Consider the following 18,110-nt stretch of genomic DNA (forward strand, 5'->3'; position numbering starts at 1 on the left):
GTTGCAGAAAGCAACATCTTTCCCCAAAGGAAAGTGATCTGTCCTCCAGACTGACAGTAACCCACTAGGTAGCACCTTTGGAAAAGGTCACTCAACCAGGTTTGAGTGCACCTAATCAAGGGCAAGGTGAAGTACCTAGTAAAATACTTTATAGTAATCCTTTAATTTTCTTGAATCTACCAACTTCATAAACTTTATTTTATAAAGTTACATAACTAGCTTTTTATTCCTCTCGGCTTTATTCACATAAAACCTTGAAAGTTTCTTCCTAGGACCTCTGTGCTCTGGTCATTTTCTAGGAGAAGTTTCCATTCTGGCTCTCTGATCCTCCTGGCCTCAATTGGTTTCTTTTCTACCTTTTTTGGTGTTACTTTCAGCAATCTAATTCACAGACTATGGTTCCTCATTTCAGTACCTGACCTCAGCGGGGTTTACTAGTTTCCTTAATTACAAGACTTTCCTTCCACATCATGCTTTCTTTCTTTTGCTTCTTTCATTTTTTAAAAGTAAGCCAACATGGGACTCAAGATTATGACCCTGAGATCAAGAGTTGCATGCTCTACTAACTGAGCCAGCTAGGCACCCTTCATACCAAGCTTTCCTATCTCATCACTTCCTCAACCCTAGGCCAGGCCCTAGAACTGGATGGCTTCCACTTTATCAGCTTTCAATTTGGTTTCACCATCCTATGGTCTCACCCAGGCAGCAGCATCTAGTTACCCTGAAATGTAATCTCCAAAATCCACATGTATTTCACATCTATGACTTTGTCTACAGCAAGAAAGAGTATTATAGCATCATTTAGCACTAGAATCCAGGTTTCTACATCCCATTTCTTTTTGCAGTTGGTAGGACCACTGTGTGATATAACTGGGTCAATTGTTTAGAGTTTTAATTTCAAGCTTCTGTGAGCTGCAGAACTCCTTATTCAAATAAAATCTTAAGGCTGGCAAGCAATACTTAAAACAGTGGCTTATTCTGGCTAACATGGGTATGACGTACCAAGCCCCCTTTGCCTTTCATTCCCATCCCTCCAGGAATTCTGAAAAGCCTCAAGGTTGGAAAATCACTGGGTTGGAGCACATTCTAAGGAAGCCCAAGTGGTAAGCTTCATATCATTGGGCCAGGTTTTGTCACAGAACGTGCGATATCCAAGAAAGCAGTGTGACAATGGTTATGTGGTCTGACTCTTGAGAAAGACTGCCAGCATTCAGAACCCTACTCCTCCCACTCACTAGCTGAGGCTCAATGGACAGTTTACTTAACCTCTCTGTTCTTGAGCTTTCTCATTTGTAAGAGAAAGATCATAATGGTTCCTGCCTCTTTATTTGTTAAAATGATTAAATGAGTTCATAGATAGAGTTTAAGAAAATGTTTGAGTGATCCAGAGAGATGGCAAAAAAATATTTGCTACTATTATCTTCTAAAATCATACTCTATTTCCAAGGAAGACCTGAGGGGCAGAGTGTAAGTGACTCAGCCGCAGTCTTTCTACCCTCACCACACACTGCCCATATCAGCAGTCAGTACTGTCTTTCTTGTACTTGAGGTACCACAGACTGTCCCTTTGCAAACTATGTCTTACAGTTCACGAAACAGTGGTAACTCAGGGCCCTGAAAGGGGACACTGGCTTCATCCAACAGAGTGACTGGCTCCATGAAGGAGTTTACTTCCCAAGATTTACTACAGATTTATGTCAAGTGAAAGATTATTCACAGCACACAGCTTCTCAATAGAAATGGACTGGGCCATTTGATTAGACTTGTAAATCTAAGGTTAATTGGGAGTTGAGCATTGCAATTTTAGGAAGTAGGGTACTTGGCATGTTTGTATATTCCTGAATCTGTCCCTTGTTTATAGCTATAAACATATGCCATTGATTTATGATTTTCCTTCTATAGGTTTCACACATAGAGTAGGTAACACAAATAGAGGTTAGTCATTAAACCCAGAAGGAATTTGAGAGCAGGACATAAAATTTAAAGAAGGTTATACACTGAGGGGGAAAAATGATGTAAGAAGTAAAGACAACAGAAAATTAACTGCTAAATCTTTGGGATAATGCATTTTTACAGGTTGTTTTTAATAATACTTGCTATATTGTACTGTAAACTGTGATCCTCCAAGCTAAGTAACTCCCAAGAGAAGAAGGGGAAAGGCCTTTTTAGTAGTATAAACAGGTCTTTCAAATGAAAAAAAATCTAAATCTTTTCTTTCCTGCATTTGTATTTTTTTTAATCACTTTTTGCTCAGCAAACCTGCAGGGAATATAGAAAGCATAGATACCAACTCTGCTTCTTGAGTACCTGAGGTTCTTCAGGCTCAGCCTGAGTCAGATCCCTTCCTGGCCAATGCAGGAAATGTAGGAATAGCTTGGTCAGCAACTTCATGCCCATGCCTCTGATTAGAATGGAAAGAATAAGTGGTGATATCATCCATATTCCTTTATTCTAAGTTCCAAAATACAAAAAGCCCTGCAATCAAAAATTTTTTTCCATAATCTGCACAAAATTTGTTTGGTGGCAAAATCTGAATTTCTTGACACATAGCTGAGTGTAGTCATTATTTGTGTCACTTATGATGAAGATGCATACATTTTATGGTAGAGATATGGTTGTATTTGTTTATGGGGTGCTGACCCAGAACCCACTAGAAAAATTATATATGGGATACATACAATTTCACCTTTCTAAAATCTGAAAAACTTGGAATTCTAAAACACAACTGGCCCCATGGGTTTAAATAAAATAATATTTAAATAAAGGATGGTGGTTCTGTCCTGTGTTCTGAGTAGGAAGAGGTCTAAAGAGGAGGAACACGTTCTGGCTTTGCAGAAAGAAACATGAACTGCAAATCAAGAAGGTTGGTGTGCTTCACATGGATGGATAACCCAATGGGGCTGGCAGTGCTATCCATCCCAACATGAGGAGGAGGAAACCAGTGCAGTAAGTGACAAATAATCAGTCACCAGCCATACTCCTAGATCAAGTGCCTATCATTGTCCATCCACCTGAGGCCCAGGTGAGCACAGAGCAGAGGCTATAGACAGACAGCCTTCTAGAACCCTTATCTCCTTGCCTACTGCTTTTACCAGTGTCTTCACTTACACTCCCTTTCTCCATCTCCTAACTCTAAATCAATAATTCCTCTACTATTTTTACAAATTCCATACTAATCACAACTCAGAAGTCACTGATGGTGATAGTAAGCTTAAGAAATCTAAAAAGAGGGGTGCCTGAGTGGCTTAGTTGGTTAAGCCTCCAGCTCCTGATTTTGGCTCAGGTCATGATCTTGAAGTTTGTGAATTCAAGTCTGTGCTGACAATGCAAAGCCTACTTGGAATTCTCTCCCTCCCCCTCTCTCTGTCCCTCCCTTGTTTGTGTTCTCTCTCTCTCTCCAAAAATAAATAAACTTTTTTTTAAAAGCTATCTATATAAAAAAGAAATCTAAAGTGAGCAAAATTAGTTTAATTCTGGTTATGCTTTAAAATTTTTTCAATTCTGAATTCAGATGGTCTAGGTTCAAATTATGGCTCCACTGCTTTCCAGATATGTGACTATAATAAATTACATAATCTCCTTGTGCCTCAGTTTCCTCATTCATAAAACAGGGGAAATAGTACCTATCTCATACAGTTGTTGAGGGATTAAATTAACTAATAAAATGTGAAGCACTTAAAACAATGCTCAGTATATCGTGAGTGCTCTGTAATTATTTCTGAAGGTGTCTACAACTGTCTTCTATGAGCCACACACTTTGATAATATAGTTACAATCTGCTTTCATATACATTGCTGACTATGACATTCTTATGGTGAGTACAGTTTCTCCCCTTATTCTTTCCTCTTCTTACAAATTTATTTTGAAATCTAAAAAATAAAATAAAAAAGAATAATAAAGCATGATACAAAAATTTCAAAATAAAACTATCAGGCAGGAACAAATCTTTGAGGAAGTCTTTTAGACTATATTCACATTTTTGTTTTCAGACTACTCATCTCTTAAAAACTAATGCAAATAAAATTAGCCACATTGTCCAGCTAAGATGGTACTAAAAATAATTAATTCTACATTAAATTGACCCCTGGTTACTTAAGCATTGTGACTAGAAATCTTTTGGATGATACACCCTTCCCCAATATTCCACAAACCTATTCCATTCAGAGTTAGACCTTGGAGTCCATACTCCTTGACCTTCCCCTCACTTAAAAAATAACACCTGTCTAAACGCATGTGAGTCATCTCCACCAGTGTATTTATAACTTGGGGGTGCATTTTCAGTGCTCCCTACATAGTCAATGGCTGTAATGAAGAGGCTGGGAACCCCATATACTTACCTATTTCTCTCTCACCTACTGCTCTGACTGTGTAATTAATGTTCGGTCTATTAACGACTTTTTTTCTAGAGTCAGTCCTAACTGGACTGAGCCATATTTGTTTCAGATAGTTTCTCGCCATCCTATTTTATTTATCAAAAGACTATTCACCCAAAAAATGCCCAACTTAAGGAGAAAAAAATTATCACAGCTAAATGTGGGTTTAAAACTGAAGAGACTTGAGATTGAAAAACTGCCAGTTCTTGCTGCTCACTTACTCACATGAGGGTTTACAGCTCCTGAAATCATGCCAGGACTTTGAAAATGAAAGCCTGCAGTTAGAAAACGATGGCTCATGACAGCAAAGATCAGTCATGTGATAGGCCAAGCGTTTTCCGTCATTGCCTTTCTCAATCAGACAGGGCTCAGAAACAGAGGTTAATCGGTCAGATAGCATCCACAGAGGCTGAGGGCAGCAGAATCAGACTATAGCAATTAATCATTTAATTGCTTTCTGATTCACTTTAAATGTCTTTTAAAAAGATATTAAAGAAAAACATTATTGAAAGGACATTTTAGACTATTTAATAAAGATCCAATATGCCTTTTGTGAACCAGAAAATAAATGGATCTCTGGCCCAACTCTGCTCAATGTTTTCTTGAGCAAGATTTACTTATATAGAAGAAGGAGTGACAGAGTCTCTGCTCCAGGCAGGAGAAAAAGCATGTATAAACGTACTTAGGAAGGAAAGCCTTGTAAATAAAAAGAGGGTCTTTTGTTTGGTTGGTTGGTTTTTTGAGTTTGTTTTCTGTTTGTTTGTTTTGTTGTTGTTGTTGTTGTTGTTGTTGTTGTTTTGCTAGAAAGTAGGATGTATGACTGAGGTTGATAGGAAAGCTTAGATTTTAGAGGGCCTTGAATGTCAAGATAAAAAGGCCTGGACTTAATCTATTAAGCAATGGAAGCCACTGAAGATTTTTAAGGAGAGAAAAAGTAGAATAGGGAATAGCATGAACTATGGGGTCCATCACCCCTAGGTTATAATTCTAGCTTTGGTCCTCATTTCCTGGTATAAAACACATTATCATCCTTTTGGAGCCTCTCAAGCTATACAGTGAAAGTGATAATACCATTTCCAGAGTTACTGCAACATCAGAAATAATATATGTAATAGTTTCTGTGCCCACCCCAGGGGTGCTCTGAGTAGGAAGGTCAAAGGGGAAGAGATGAGAGGAAGGAGACCAAAAGTTCAGGTAAGAGATAGAGAGGCACATAGATAAGAGTGCAGGTAAGGAGAGTGGTGAAGAGAAAATGAGATAGAAAACAAGGGATACCACAAAGGTAGAATCCAAGGAAATGATTAGGAAGGACTAACTTGCCCAAAGCCATTTGACAACGTCTGGACATGACCAAGGGAGAAGGAGCAGCCACAGAGGCTCCAAGAAGCGGTCTGAGAGAAGTATCACACAAGTCAGGGATGCAAACCGCTATGGAGATACAAAAAAATAATAAGCACAAATAAATGCCTAACACTGAACTTGGATTTCTAGAATGACTGCAGAAATAACCAAAATAATAATCCTTGCTGCAATGATCCCATCTGCATTCTTAATAATGAGAGCTTCCCTGAGAACAATTTCAGATCCACAGGGCCAGATGATTTGGGCCGTGACATTACTTAGCATTGTACACCATGCAGGGTCCTCTTTCTGTATACGTTCACTACAGCTTGGCTCTTCACGTCACCTCCACTACAGAGGTCCCCAACATTCGCTTAGGAACTTTCTCGTTATCACTCAGTACAGATAATTGCTGATGTTCTCCTCAGGCTAGAAATGGGTTCCCAACAAGACTTGCCTACTTGGATAACAGGTAGAGAAATACCTGGCACTTCAGAACAGCCATGCAGTACCTAATATCTCCCTGCACCTGACATTTTCATTATTCATTGTGTTAGACGTTTCTTCAGGAAACAGCCTTAATAATTTTTCACCACTTTGCTCTATGGGGTTAATATTACTTCCTTATACATATGGCCCCTTGTCCAGTAAAAGCTTCTGTCCTCATCTGGGTCATTGTGGATTTCAGCAGTGTCAGCTCCATATAATTCACAAAGGAATCAACCTATAGACATTTCCTAGCCACATTTGTGCCTGACAGAACACACAAGGGAAACTTTACAGCTTATATAAATGGACTTTAATTTTGCAGTATACCTTTTGGGATATATGTTTAATTTGTTAGAACATGTAGAAAAGCTGACAAGCCATTTTGCACCTTTCGGGAAGCTTCTCCTTTGCATAGGCTGCCCGAAAGAAACATAGAACTGCACTGTCTCCCCACTCACCACCCTCTCTGTTATCCTGAGCAAACAGAAGTTCTAGTTAAAAGATTATGTGAAATTTTTGTTCCTGCATCACTTTCTTCTTCCTCCACTAATGTTGTTTTTTCTTGAACATCTCTGAGAAAACACTATGATTTAACTTCATTTTATCATTAACTTCAGGACAAATCTCATGCTAACTTTTTTCTGTTTAATGACATAATACTTCCTGTGCAACCTGACAGGCTCCAGAATAATACAATTCAAAATATGACATTCTGTAGATAACAATGTTTTATGCTTTACAAGGAGGAGTAGAACTTGGGGAAGGAGGTGATGACAATAGGACATCAAAAGTTTTTAGGAGTCAACTCATCATAAATAGGAAAATGTTTCCCTTAGATTCTTTACAATATTCTTAATTTAAGGGACATTTGGCACAGGGCACTAAATAGGCTGTTGAGGCAATGGTTCTGTGAAGGTGTGCAAATATTTCTCATTATCCAAATTACTCCTAATTCAGAGTAGAGACTGATACTTATAGTTAAAGTTTGTACTTTTAAATCTCTGTATACCAGAGCAATATTAATGGTAAGCACTTACTATTTATCTAGTGCTACTATTTCTATTTTATTCCTTTCTCACCCTTTGTGAAATAAGGTATTATTTTACAGATGGAAGAAACTAAGCATTAGAGAGGCTAACTTATCCAAGGCCAGACAGCTAGTAACTGGGAAAATCAGAACTTGACTTTGGGTCTCTTTTACACCAGAGTTAGAGTTACAAGTCATTATAACTCACTGAAACAATGGTATCCACAAATGACATTCCAGAAGGTCTTAATGGAGAATTCCAGCTTGGTATCTGTGATTAAGAAAAAAAAAGCCTCAGTACATACTGAGTATATTACTAAGTAATACTCTGTATTATTTACTGACTCTACACACACACTTATAAACATGTAATGACCTTAACCATTTCATGAAAGTACATCAGTTCTGTGATATTTATTGACTTTTACTCTATAAAAGGCACAAAGCTAATTAATCACTAAATGGGGGAGGTTGTTGAGAAAAGTAAGATATGGTCCATTTCTTAGGGTCCATCATCTAGCTGGGCAGACAAGTCCTAAATACATGCTATGTATATATTTAGATAATATCAAAAAAGGCATTGCAAAACTTGATGATATTCATTAAGAAATTAACAATACAGAGCAAAAGTGCTAAGGTTACTTTGGTGAGGGAATTCTCACCAACCAGTAGGAGTCAAGGAAGACTAGATCAGAGAAACGGGACTTGAGATAGAAACAGATAGATGGGGAAGATGAGGTTGGAGATTGCTGAAAAGTGGAAGGGGCACCCAGGAGAAACGAGAAGGAATCCCTGGAGTAGACAAGAGGCCTCAGCTCCATAGTCTTGCATCATTCGTTACAAGGTGCTTGACTGGAATACAGTGTGAGCCCAGATAGTTAAAGCACAATACACATTGTTATAGGCTGAATTGTGTTCCTTTAAAGTTCATGTCCTGAAACTCTAATACCTAATGTGATTGTATTTGGAAATAAGGCTTTTAAAGAGGTAAGTCAAGTTTAATAAGTTCATAAGAGTAGGCACCTAATCCAATACACTGGGCGGGTGGGCACGTTGATTGGCATATGTACGTATGACTAGTATCCTTATAAAAAGAGACATTCAGGTGTGTATAGAAAAGACGATGTGAGGAGATAACAAGAAGGCAGCCATCCACAAGCTAAGGAGAGAGGTCTCATGAAAAAGCAAACCTTCCAACACTTTGATCTCAGACTTCCAGCCTCCAGAACTGTGTTAGAATACATTTCTGTTGTTTAAGCCACCCAGTCTGTGTTTTTTTGTTATGGTAGCCCTAGTAGACTAATGCACACACCTTTAGCTATTTCACATATAACCTCCCTACCCTGGTTGGACCTGCCACTCCTCTCTTATTCTATCCTACACTCTAACTGTCTTAGAGAGTTTGAGCCTGTAGTAGCAGATTTCTAAAAAGGACAGCTATTCCATTTGGTTATCATGAAGACCTCTGTTGGAATACTTGGAACTCCAAAATCAGCTGAAGGTGATCTAAGGCAGTGCTCTTAAAATTCCCTATGGTGAAGGACCCATTCCTTTGCTGACAGGATCCTACTATACATGTCAGATAGGTAGCAGCAGCTGCAGGCAACTCATCACACAAATTTAATAACACCCTCTTCAATAATGTCCCGTGATCAGGTGCATGGATATTTCAGCCAAGCAGTAACGTGCTCGTAAATCTTCAGCACACAGTTATTAGGGGTGGGAGGGGTCCTGATTAGTAGTATTTGCCCATTTTTGTGATAAAAATACCTTCTGCCATGGATGATTTCAAGTTACAAACATGAAGTCATTGAGCCACAAAGGTAGGAGGAAATGTCCGCATCAGCTTTTTCTAGCCAGTATCACCTAATTCTAGCACATCACTGAGCAATGCCCAATTACTATAAAATTTCAAAATACTGTCATTTCTGTACATTTGCAGAAGGCAAACCACATTTGTGTTATACTGATCAAAAGTCCTTAAGTGTAAAAATTCCCAAAGAGGTCCCCAACAGTTTGTTAGCTCATTATTTTATCAGGATAAATTCTGGACCCCCAAAAGTCCTAAGAAAACATTTTCAGAAAGGGCCTATTTACCCACACTACCTAGGAAAAAATGGCAGGAGTTCAGCTCTTGTCTTCTTTTCCTCTTTTCTCCTTCTCTCTATCTAGAAATATTATCACAAAGACCTCCTCCCTATCTCCTCATTGACTTTTTCTCTTCTCTTGATCTCCTTTGCCTAAATGATATTCTTCCTTGTCCTTTGCTCTCTTCAACATATAGTCAAGCCACAACATTTCCAAGGGTCCACTTTCTTTCTCCTACAACTTGGCTTTATTGGGAGGATGGGATCCTAGCCTTTGTTACAAGGAGCAATGAGGGGATAAACCCACTCAGACAACTCAAGAGTGAAACCCAAAATAACCAGCAGATTTAAAGGGCTCACAGGATTGAAGGAATATAATGCAAAGTTACATTAGCCTTTTTATTCTTGCTTTTCCAGAACTAATTCAGCTTTGTTCTTTCCCTTTGTTTCAAACACAGAGCTAGCCATTAGTAAAATATTCAAAGACTGTGGCATATAGAAAAGGGATAAACAGTGATTGGAGTGGGAGTGATCAGCCCACAGGTCCAGAAAAGAGGTAATTAGGGCCGACTTTGGGAGAAGGCCATGAGAATAGAAACAAAAACACAGATACAAGCCATAAAGCCATATTCTAAAGTAAAATCAACAAGATTGGACTACTGATTAGAGATGGAACAGCAAGGGCAAGTGAGGAAGATGGCACAAGTTTTTAAACATGGACTGCAGCCAGATGAGTCATCCTGTAGCTCAGCTTCAATTGAGTTACTCAAATGAGGAAAAAGTCTTTGATGGCTCCAAGCCTACTGCACACAGAATAAAGTTGACATTCCTATAAGGACTGCCACAATTTTGCACCAAGTTATCAGCAAGTTTGGACTCATTCATTCAACATTTATTGAACGGCTACTATGCATTATGTTGGATCAGGGAATTAAAATGGGAAAAGGGCACCATTCCTGACTTTGAAGCATTCAGAACATAAAGGGAGTAATTTTCATATAAATTAATACACATACGTATCCTCAAGCTCTGTTCACAATGTCCTGTTTATCTGAAATCCCTTTTGTTTATTGAGTTCTTGCTGTATACCAGAGACTGCTTTTAGCTCTGGAGAGCCAGTCAAGTTATTTCTATTCATTTCTTAATCAGATATATAGATTTATTGATTTGGTATTGTCTCCATAGAGAGTTGAGGCCGCAGGAAACCTCAAAAGGAGAAAGACTGAAAAACAATAAGAGAACCAACATCAGACTCTCAGAGTAATGCTTATATTTCAAGGACTGGGAAAAGGGAGAGCCAGAGTGGCCAGAGGAGTAACCAAGAGGGAAAAGAAAAACAAGTGAGTCACAGAATCTGGGATTGGAAAGTTCCAAGAATAAAGAAGAATCTGAACTGTATTCAACACAGCAAAGCCTAAGGGAGTGAAGACTGAGAAAGATGCCATGTACCTAGCCACTCATTTCAGGTGATAGATGGCAACGATTAATGAACCAGCTGAGGGAAAGAAGTTTATGGACAGACTAAAGATGCACAATAGACCAAGGGGGTACTTTTATAAAGTCTCTGGAGCAGAAAATAGGAGGTACAGTATTCATGAGCACAAGTAAAGAGTTGGCTTTGGAGAGAAGAGAGACACTTCTTTACCAAAAAAAAGGAATGACAGACACATATGCAGAGACACAGGGTAAAGAAAGCTTACAGAAGCCCTGGGGAGGGGGTGGTGGTTGGAGTCAGATAATCCCATGTTTGAATCCTAGTTCTGCTATTTACTTTCTGTATCATATCAGGTAAATTGCTGTAGCTCTTTGATCTTAGTTTCTTCATATTTAAAATGGATATAGTAATGGCTTTCTCATATGGCTCTTGTGAGCATATGTTGAGAAAATATATGTGCCACCAGTTTTGCTCTTGCCTTACTAGCATAAGGTACATATAGGACCACATAAATTCATTCTACTGGCCCTTGCCCCTTTCTGCTCACACAGGACTGTGGCCCTCTGCAAAGTACTCTTGGAAAAGGTGCTCACAAGCAAGCCCATCTCACTGAACTTCAGTGGGTCAGCCAAGCCTCTGTTGCCCTCAAACTGCTACAGCTGAGGTCCTGGAACAGCTATGATGCCAAATCCAAATATATTGCCTTGTACAACACAGTTTTGCTGAAGCAGCATTTTTAGTTTTTACTTACAGTCTTTCTCTGACCCATCCTTCACCAGTTTCAGTCAGGGCCTGGATCAAAACCTGAGTGACAAGGGCTATGCAAACCTAGAATTATCCCTCTTCTCCCATAACCAGCCCTGAGTCGGGCTCAGGAGGCCCTCTATCCTTCATATGAACACAGTGTTGGTAAATCCACCCCATTAATTTGCTAACCACCTTCTGTTTTGTATTAGTCCCAATCTAAGGATACAATCTGCATGCAGTAGGTTTCACTAAAAGTAAGGTCCTTTCTCCCTTAATCCAGCACCGTGGTTTTTATTTGTACTTTTGACTTAGAATATTCCTTCTCGCATCCTCAGTTACATTTGGGCTTGACACAGGTGCACCATATCGGGTAAGCTGCTATGTTTAGTAATCAGCTCTCTGGGAGAAAAAGCATGATTTTGTTATGTTTGCCAGTTTCCATAGTGTAAACACTCCCACCATAGCCAATTTCAATCTACCAACATGACATCAACCACCTTGCAAAATTCCTGAAAATCTAACAATCAGTTCTCCCATGCTGGTATGAGTTATCTCCAGCACATCACTTGATAGGTTGTCTGGAAGTCTTGGCTAGGAGCATATTGAATCAACTCTGAATTTTATGTCCATTTAATAAAGCTTTACGCATATTCAGTTATTTATCTATAAAGACAACATCCCACCCCAGCTGCACTGCAATCCATGGGGATGAATTGCAAAGGCATCACGTCTCATTTAGAGATCTTCACTATTTTCATGTGGTTTGGGAAAGGATTGTACTTAAATGGCATTTTGGCATTTTGAGGGAAACAGACACACCCTGACGGGTGAAATCTCAGGGATGATCAGTGAACAAAAACACTGTCACCAAGTAAGTAAACAGTGACAAGTTTATAAGATGCTGTTGGCAGTAGCTGGATTTCTCAGTGCTGAACACTTGAGTTGGGCATGGTGGGAGCGGCTGGTTAGCCATTTGTCAGGCAAAGTCAAAACAGCCCTCCAGCTACAGCACAGACGGCAGACTGCAGCTCGTCAGCATTTTATTTATGACTCCTAATTAGCAAGCAAAAAAGAAGGGAAGAAGTTCCCAGCTTGGGATATACATACTTATACACATACATCTTGCTCAGGAATGATCTTTGTCAAAATAATTTAAACCCCCTTGGCCCCAAAGAGAAACATTGTTATTTACATTTTATAGAGAAGAAACTCCATCACAAAAGGTGAGTATAAATACCCCAATTTTACCACAAATGATTCAGAGAAGTCAAGTGATTTTTCCAGGTAACACAGCTAGAATGTGATAGAGCTGGCACTTACAATCTTCAGACACTACAGCTCTTTCAATCACATCTTGGTTGACTCTTATCTGGCATGTTAGTAATAGTTCTCTGACTTGGGTTAAAAGAGAGCTGACCACCAAACTCATTACTTTTGTGAATAAACTTCTTGTTCTGATAACTAGAATTACTGCTCTGGAGGGAGGGGAATTATTGCATGAGTAAGGAGCACAGGATGACTGAGTGACGGTCAACTCTCTGCCTGCTTTTGAAGAACCTGGGGTCTGTGACTGACAGAGTCTAAGCAGGCACAGGGTAGGGACAAAAGAGCAGATGCCTAGAGCCCATCAGTCTGAAGTTATTCTACTCTATGAAGAAGGAGTCTTTGAGCTACTGGGTCTTTGAGTATTTGTGAGGTAAAAGAAGCGTCAGAAGCATGAGCAGGTCTAGTGACTGTAAACACAGTAGATTGTTTACATCAACCATCTATTTACAGATGGCATTAGAAATGGTTGCCACGATTACTTCTGATCACTGATTTGACAAAAAAAAATTAACAACCCCCTAATATTTACATAATATAGGAAAAAAGTTTTTATTGACTGAAGTCATCTTTATTAAAGGTTTATTTTTGTTTTTAATTCCCATGAAACCCAAAGGATTAGCATGTTTACTTATTCTCAAGGGGTCCATGCCTCACTAAAGAACCAACTGTAAGGCAGAAATTTGCAAGCTTTCTGAGGTGTGGTCAGCATTAAGGATGTCATTGGTATTTCTGTTTCTCCATTCTGACAGGGGCACAGAAGGATGGCATTTCTCCATTCCCTTGAAGTTAAGCATAGTCATGTAACTTACTTTGGCCAATGGAATGTGATCAGATATAATGTATGTCACTTCTGAGTGGAAGAATTAGTTAAGAGTTAGTGTACAATTCTTTCAACAATAGCCAAATCACGGAAAGAGCCTAAATGTCCATCAACTAATGAATGGATCAAGAAGATGTGGTATATATATATACAATGGAGTACTACATGGCAATGAGAAAGAATGAAATATGGCCATTAATAGCAAAATGGATGGACCTAGAGGGAGTCATGCTAAGCAAAATAATTCAGGCAGAAAAGGACAGATAACATATGTTGTCACTCATAGATCTAACAGGAGAAACCTAACAGGAGGCCGTGGGAATGGGAAAGGGGGGCAAAGAGTTGGGGAGAGAGAGTGAGGCAAATCATGAGAGACTTTTGAATGCTGAGAACAAACTAAGGGCTGAAGAGGGAGGGGGGAAGGGGAAGGGCAGTGATGGTGGTGGAGAGGGGCACTTGTGGGGAAGAGCACTGAGGGTTATATGGAAACCAACTTGGTAATAAATTATAAACAAAAAAGAGGTACCAACTTACATTTATAAAATAAGTATTTCATAGGGATATAAAATACAGTATAGGGAATATAGCCAATAATGTCATAATAACTTTGTATGGTGACAGATGGTAACTAGACCTATTTTGGGTATTAGTTCATAATGTATGTACATGTTGAGTCACTATGTTGTGTACCTGAAACCAACATAATTTTGTATATCAACTATACTTAAATAAAAAGTGTATATTTTACAAAAAAAAAAAAGAGTTAGTACACAATTATCCATGCTCACTTTCTCTGCTACAGATATTGAGATGACAGACTGCCTACCAACTGGGTTCCAGAATCACCCTGTCAAGTATAATCTCCACTAGTTTTGGAAGCTGTTGTTACTACAGCATAACTTTACCTATCCTAATACAAGGGAAAAATAGTTTTGGGGTGAGGAAGTTAACTAAGAGGAAAAAGGAAAAAGTTTTTTTAAAAAAGCCAGAGACTAAAGACTCCTGGATATTTTGAATTCAACTGGAAACCGGGTTCTGGGAGTACTGAAAAACTCGGTGTCTAAGGTGCTGTCCTTCTTGAAGTGGGCAAAAGAAGGTAGAAGTTGAAAAATTCAATGAATTTGTACCCTCAGGTTTCTAAACAGGTGACTGGAAAGGATCCAGACTCCTTAGAACCTAGTTAGAAATATCCTGAGCTGAATATGGAAATTGAGATTGAGTCAAATCAACTTAACAAATATCCACTGAATGCCTACTCCTTGTAAACACTGTGTTCAACATTACAGAAGATGCTTAGGAGCACAGAAACCACTTTCTTCTTGCAAGGAACTAACTATTCAATTAGTGACGAACTTAACTTCGTAAGTGTCAAACAACATCGAATGATAAAGTTTTAAATAAAGGCTTCACATAATGATAAATGTGTTCCCACAAAGTAGCGAAATTAGTGACTAAATTCACGATACTGTTGAGCTGAAGGGATTCGGTCACCATTGAAAACTCTACTATAGTTTGGATACTGCTTCATCCTCAAACCCACAGTTAAAATATCCCTGTCAGTGTCTTGTGGTTGAGACTGGTCACAAGTGGAAGAGATGGAGAGGATGTTCAGGCACTCAAAGCAAACAGCAGAAGGAGTTCCTCAAGTTCTTGGTGGCTCAACCAGAAATATATAAAAGAAAAAATTTGCTTTATTTATACGGCCTGCCTTATTTTGCCACATTCCCTCAGTGTAACAGTGAAAGGACTAGATGAAAGCCAAGGCCAAGAAATGCAGCAGCTATCTGGCTGTCATATTCATGTGCCCCACCCAGCCCCCACTCCTGCACCAGATGGCTTGGCTATAACAAGCAGGAATGCTGCCAACTCATTGGGCAACAGGTAAGGAGCTCATTGCTGCATATGTTATGGCACCTAGAGAATCTATGGCACTTGAGAATATGCCTTTGAATTAAAATATAAGTCTGAGGGGCACCTGGGTGGCTCAGTTGGTTAAGCATCTTACTCCTGATTTTGGCTCAGGTCATGATCTCATGGTTCATGGGTTTGAGCTCCTCATTGGGCGCATGCTGACAGTGTGGAGTCTGCTTAGGATCTCTCTCTCTCTCTCTCTCTCTCTCTCTCTTTCTGTCCCTCCCCCACTTGTCCATGCACTAGAGCTCTCTCTCTCAAATTAAATAAATAAACATATATATGTATATATATTCATACACACACACACACACACACACACACATGCACGCACGTACATACATATACACAAAAGTTTGAGATCTTATTAAGGAAAACTTGATACTAAGGAGACTAGTGTGTAATCCAACCATTTCTCTCTCCCAGCCTGGACCAAACAAAACTGGGCTGTACAAAAGTATATGACATCATAGTTCAAATGAAGGTCTGTTCCTCTTTCTCCAAGTCTCTAGGGTCATTGAAGGTTGAGTGTAAATTACCACCCCTAAGTGGATTCTTCAAGCAACATGATGAATTCCTACAAAGAAGTAAAGAGGTGAAGAATTCATTTCTTACTAGACTTTGAGCAACCCACCAGGTAGCAGCATTTTGACACATAGACATCCAGCATCATTAAGTCTGAGAGAACACTACTACTTTTTCCTTTATATGAAGGGGCAAAATGATAAAGTCAGTGCCATCTACATCCACAGGCCGCCTACAGGGAATAGCTGTGCCTGCTGTCCAGGCTGGGAAGCACACTGGGCAAGTCTTTAATAAACGTAACTCAAGAACCACTAATCATAAAATGGGAGGTGATCTGGCCTCCAAAGCTCTGTTTAGAAAGGGACTATGTGATTATGTGATTTATTGAGCCAATGTATCTCTCCCACACTCCCTTCTCTTTCTGGAAATTGAATGGGTAATGTAGGGAAGATAGTCACTGAGTTTTTAGTGGGAATAGAAGCTGAAAAGATATATACAGAGAGCACATGCCATGTTGGAAAGCTATGGGACAGAGGGTATGAGAGTGCCAAGGTCAAGACTAAGCTGAAGAAGTCAACTAAAGAAAAGGTACATAGAGCTGAAAGCTAGGCCAAATTGGTGGCAACAGTTGTGGTTGCCTACACAGAGGCCAAATCAACTATAATGGATAGAGTGGGGGCAGGAACTCCCATGGCTGAGCTCTGCTGGACCTCCCAGTTTCAGCTTTCTCCTGGCCTTCTGAACACTAGCTTCCCATGAGACTCCTAGCTCCTGTATCCTGCCAATAAACCTCATCAGCAAAGTTGGCTTGGTGTGTCCCAGCTCTTGTCATTAAATTGCCTTAAACACAGAGGGCCACGTTCTACAGACACATGGACACTGGCCAATCTAGACAAGCCCCAATGCTCCTTCACAATGTCACCAGATGTTTTGCATCCTAGGCATTTGATGCATAGCATGTCAGGTTATATTGTTATTTATTTGTATAGGTTTTGATGCTGTCTCAACAGCAATTTGTACTGTGGAATATTTTTAGCATGAGATGGAGGAGGTGCTGGTAGAATGGCTGGAGAAGAAGAGAATTGTCCTAGCATGGAATTCTCCATGCTGTTTTAAGTGCCTTATACACATACATGCTTAAAAAATGGTTTATGATGCCATGTCAATCCCTTTGTGTTTACAAAAGACAAGTATAGGCAATTGAAAATGGGGTCTCAGAGGATCTCTGGCAATTGAAACTCTTCTTCCCTCAGGGAGTAAACCAGAGAACACTCAAGTGTATCCATGTGATCTCCATAGAAAGATATCACATAGGGCAGATTTCAGGAAAAAAAAAAAAGAAAGAAAGAAAAACACTTTCAAATCCATTTAAAACAATTCATGCAGCTGTTTCCTGAACTCTCCGGAAGAACTGAGATGCAAAATGCCATATCTCCTCTCCATCCCCCCCCCCCCAAACTAGCTTTCAGGTGACGCAATAATGAGACCTCTGCAGTGAGCAGTCTGGAGGGATGCAGCCAGCCAAGAGAGCATGGGGTGCTGCCACCTCTTGGATATTTGTAGCCAAAGCAAGTCTCTGTCCCAGAAAGAATGTATTTCGGTGATATTATGAAATGTTAACGGGCAATCTGTTCTGAAATAATTGCTCAGTGTGTTGGCCTCCTTTTCCATTTTAAAATTTCAAAGGCATTGCAGGCAGAAAACAGTGCCAGCCTGTTAGTGGTACCTACACTGATTAAATCTAGCCCATCACAAACACAGCTACACAAAAGCTCTTTTTCTCAATTAATAAAATGCAATTAATGGTATCATTGAAAAATTCCTGACACTTCAATTTAGAGCTATTTAGAGCTTCAGCTTAGACATGTGTGCAAATTTTAGGGTATGCATTTTTTTTTAATCTGACATGATAAACAGCACCTAATTTCTGGGATACTCCCAAGTTTCTGTAAGGAAAAAAGAATGCTTACCAGAAACACACACAATAATGACAGTTTCTTTCCCCTTCCTCCCCCCGCCGCACCACAGA

At 39.5% G+C, this 18,110-nt stretch overlaps 1 long non-coding RNA gene across 1 annotated transcript in view; it reads right to left on the minus strand.

Moving 5' to 3' along the window:
* LOC115272260 overlaps nucleotides 1-18,110 on the minus strand; it is a 78,291-nt gene that overhangs the window by 12,775 nt on the left and 47,406 nt on the right. Inside the window, exon 2 of the long non-coding RNA XR_003900343.1 lies at nucleotides 7,439-7,501. This is a non-coding gene — a long non-coding RNA (uncharacterized LOC115272260). The remainder of the gene's footprint in view (nucleotides 1-7,438; nucleotides 7,502-18,110) is intronic.

Source organism: Suricata suricatta, chromosome 1, assembly GCF_006229205.1.
Source record: "Suricata suricatta isolate VVHF042 chromosome 1, meerkat_22Aug2017_6uvM2_HiC, whole genome shotgun sequence".
NCBI lineage: Eukaryota > Metazoa > Chordata > Mammalia > Carnivora > Herpestidae > Suricata > Suricata suricatta.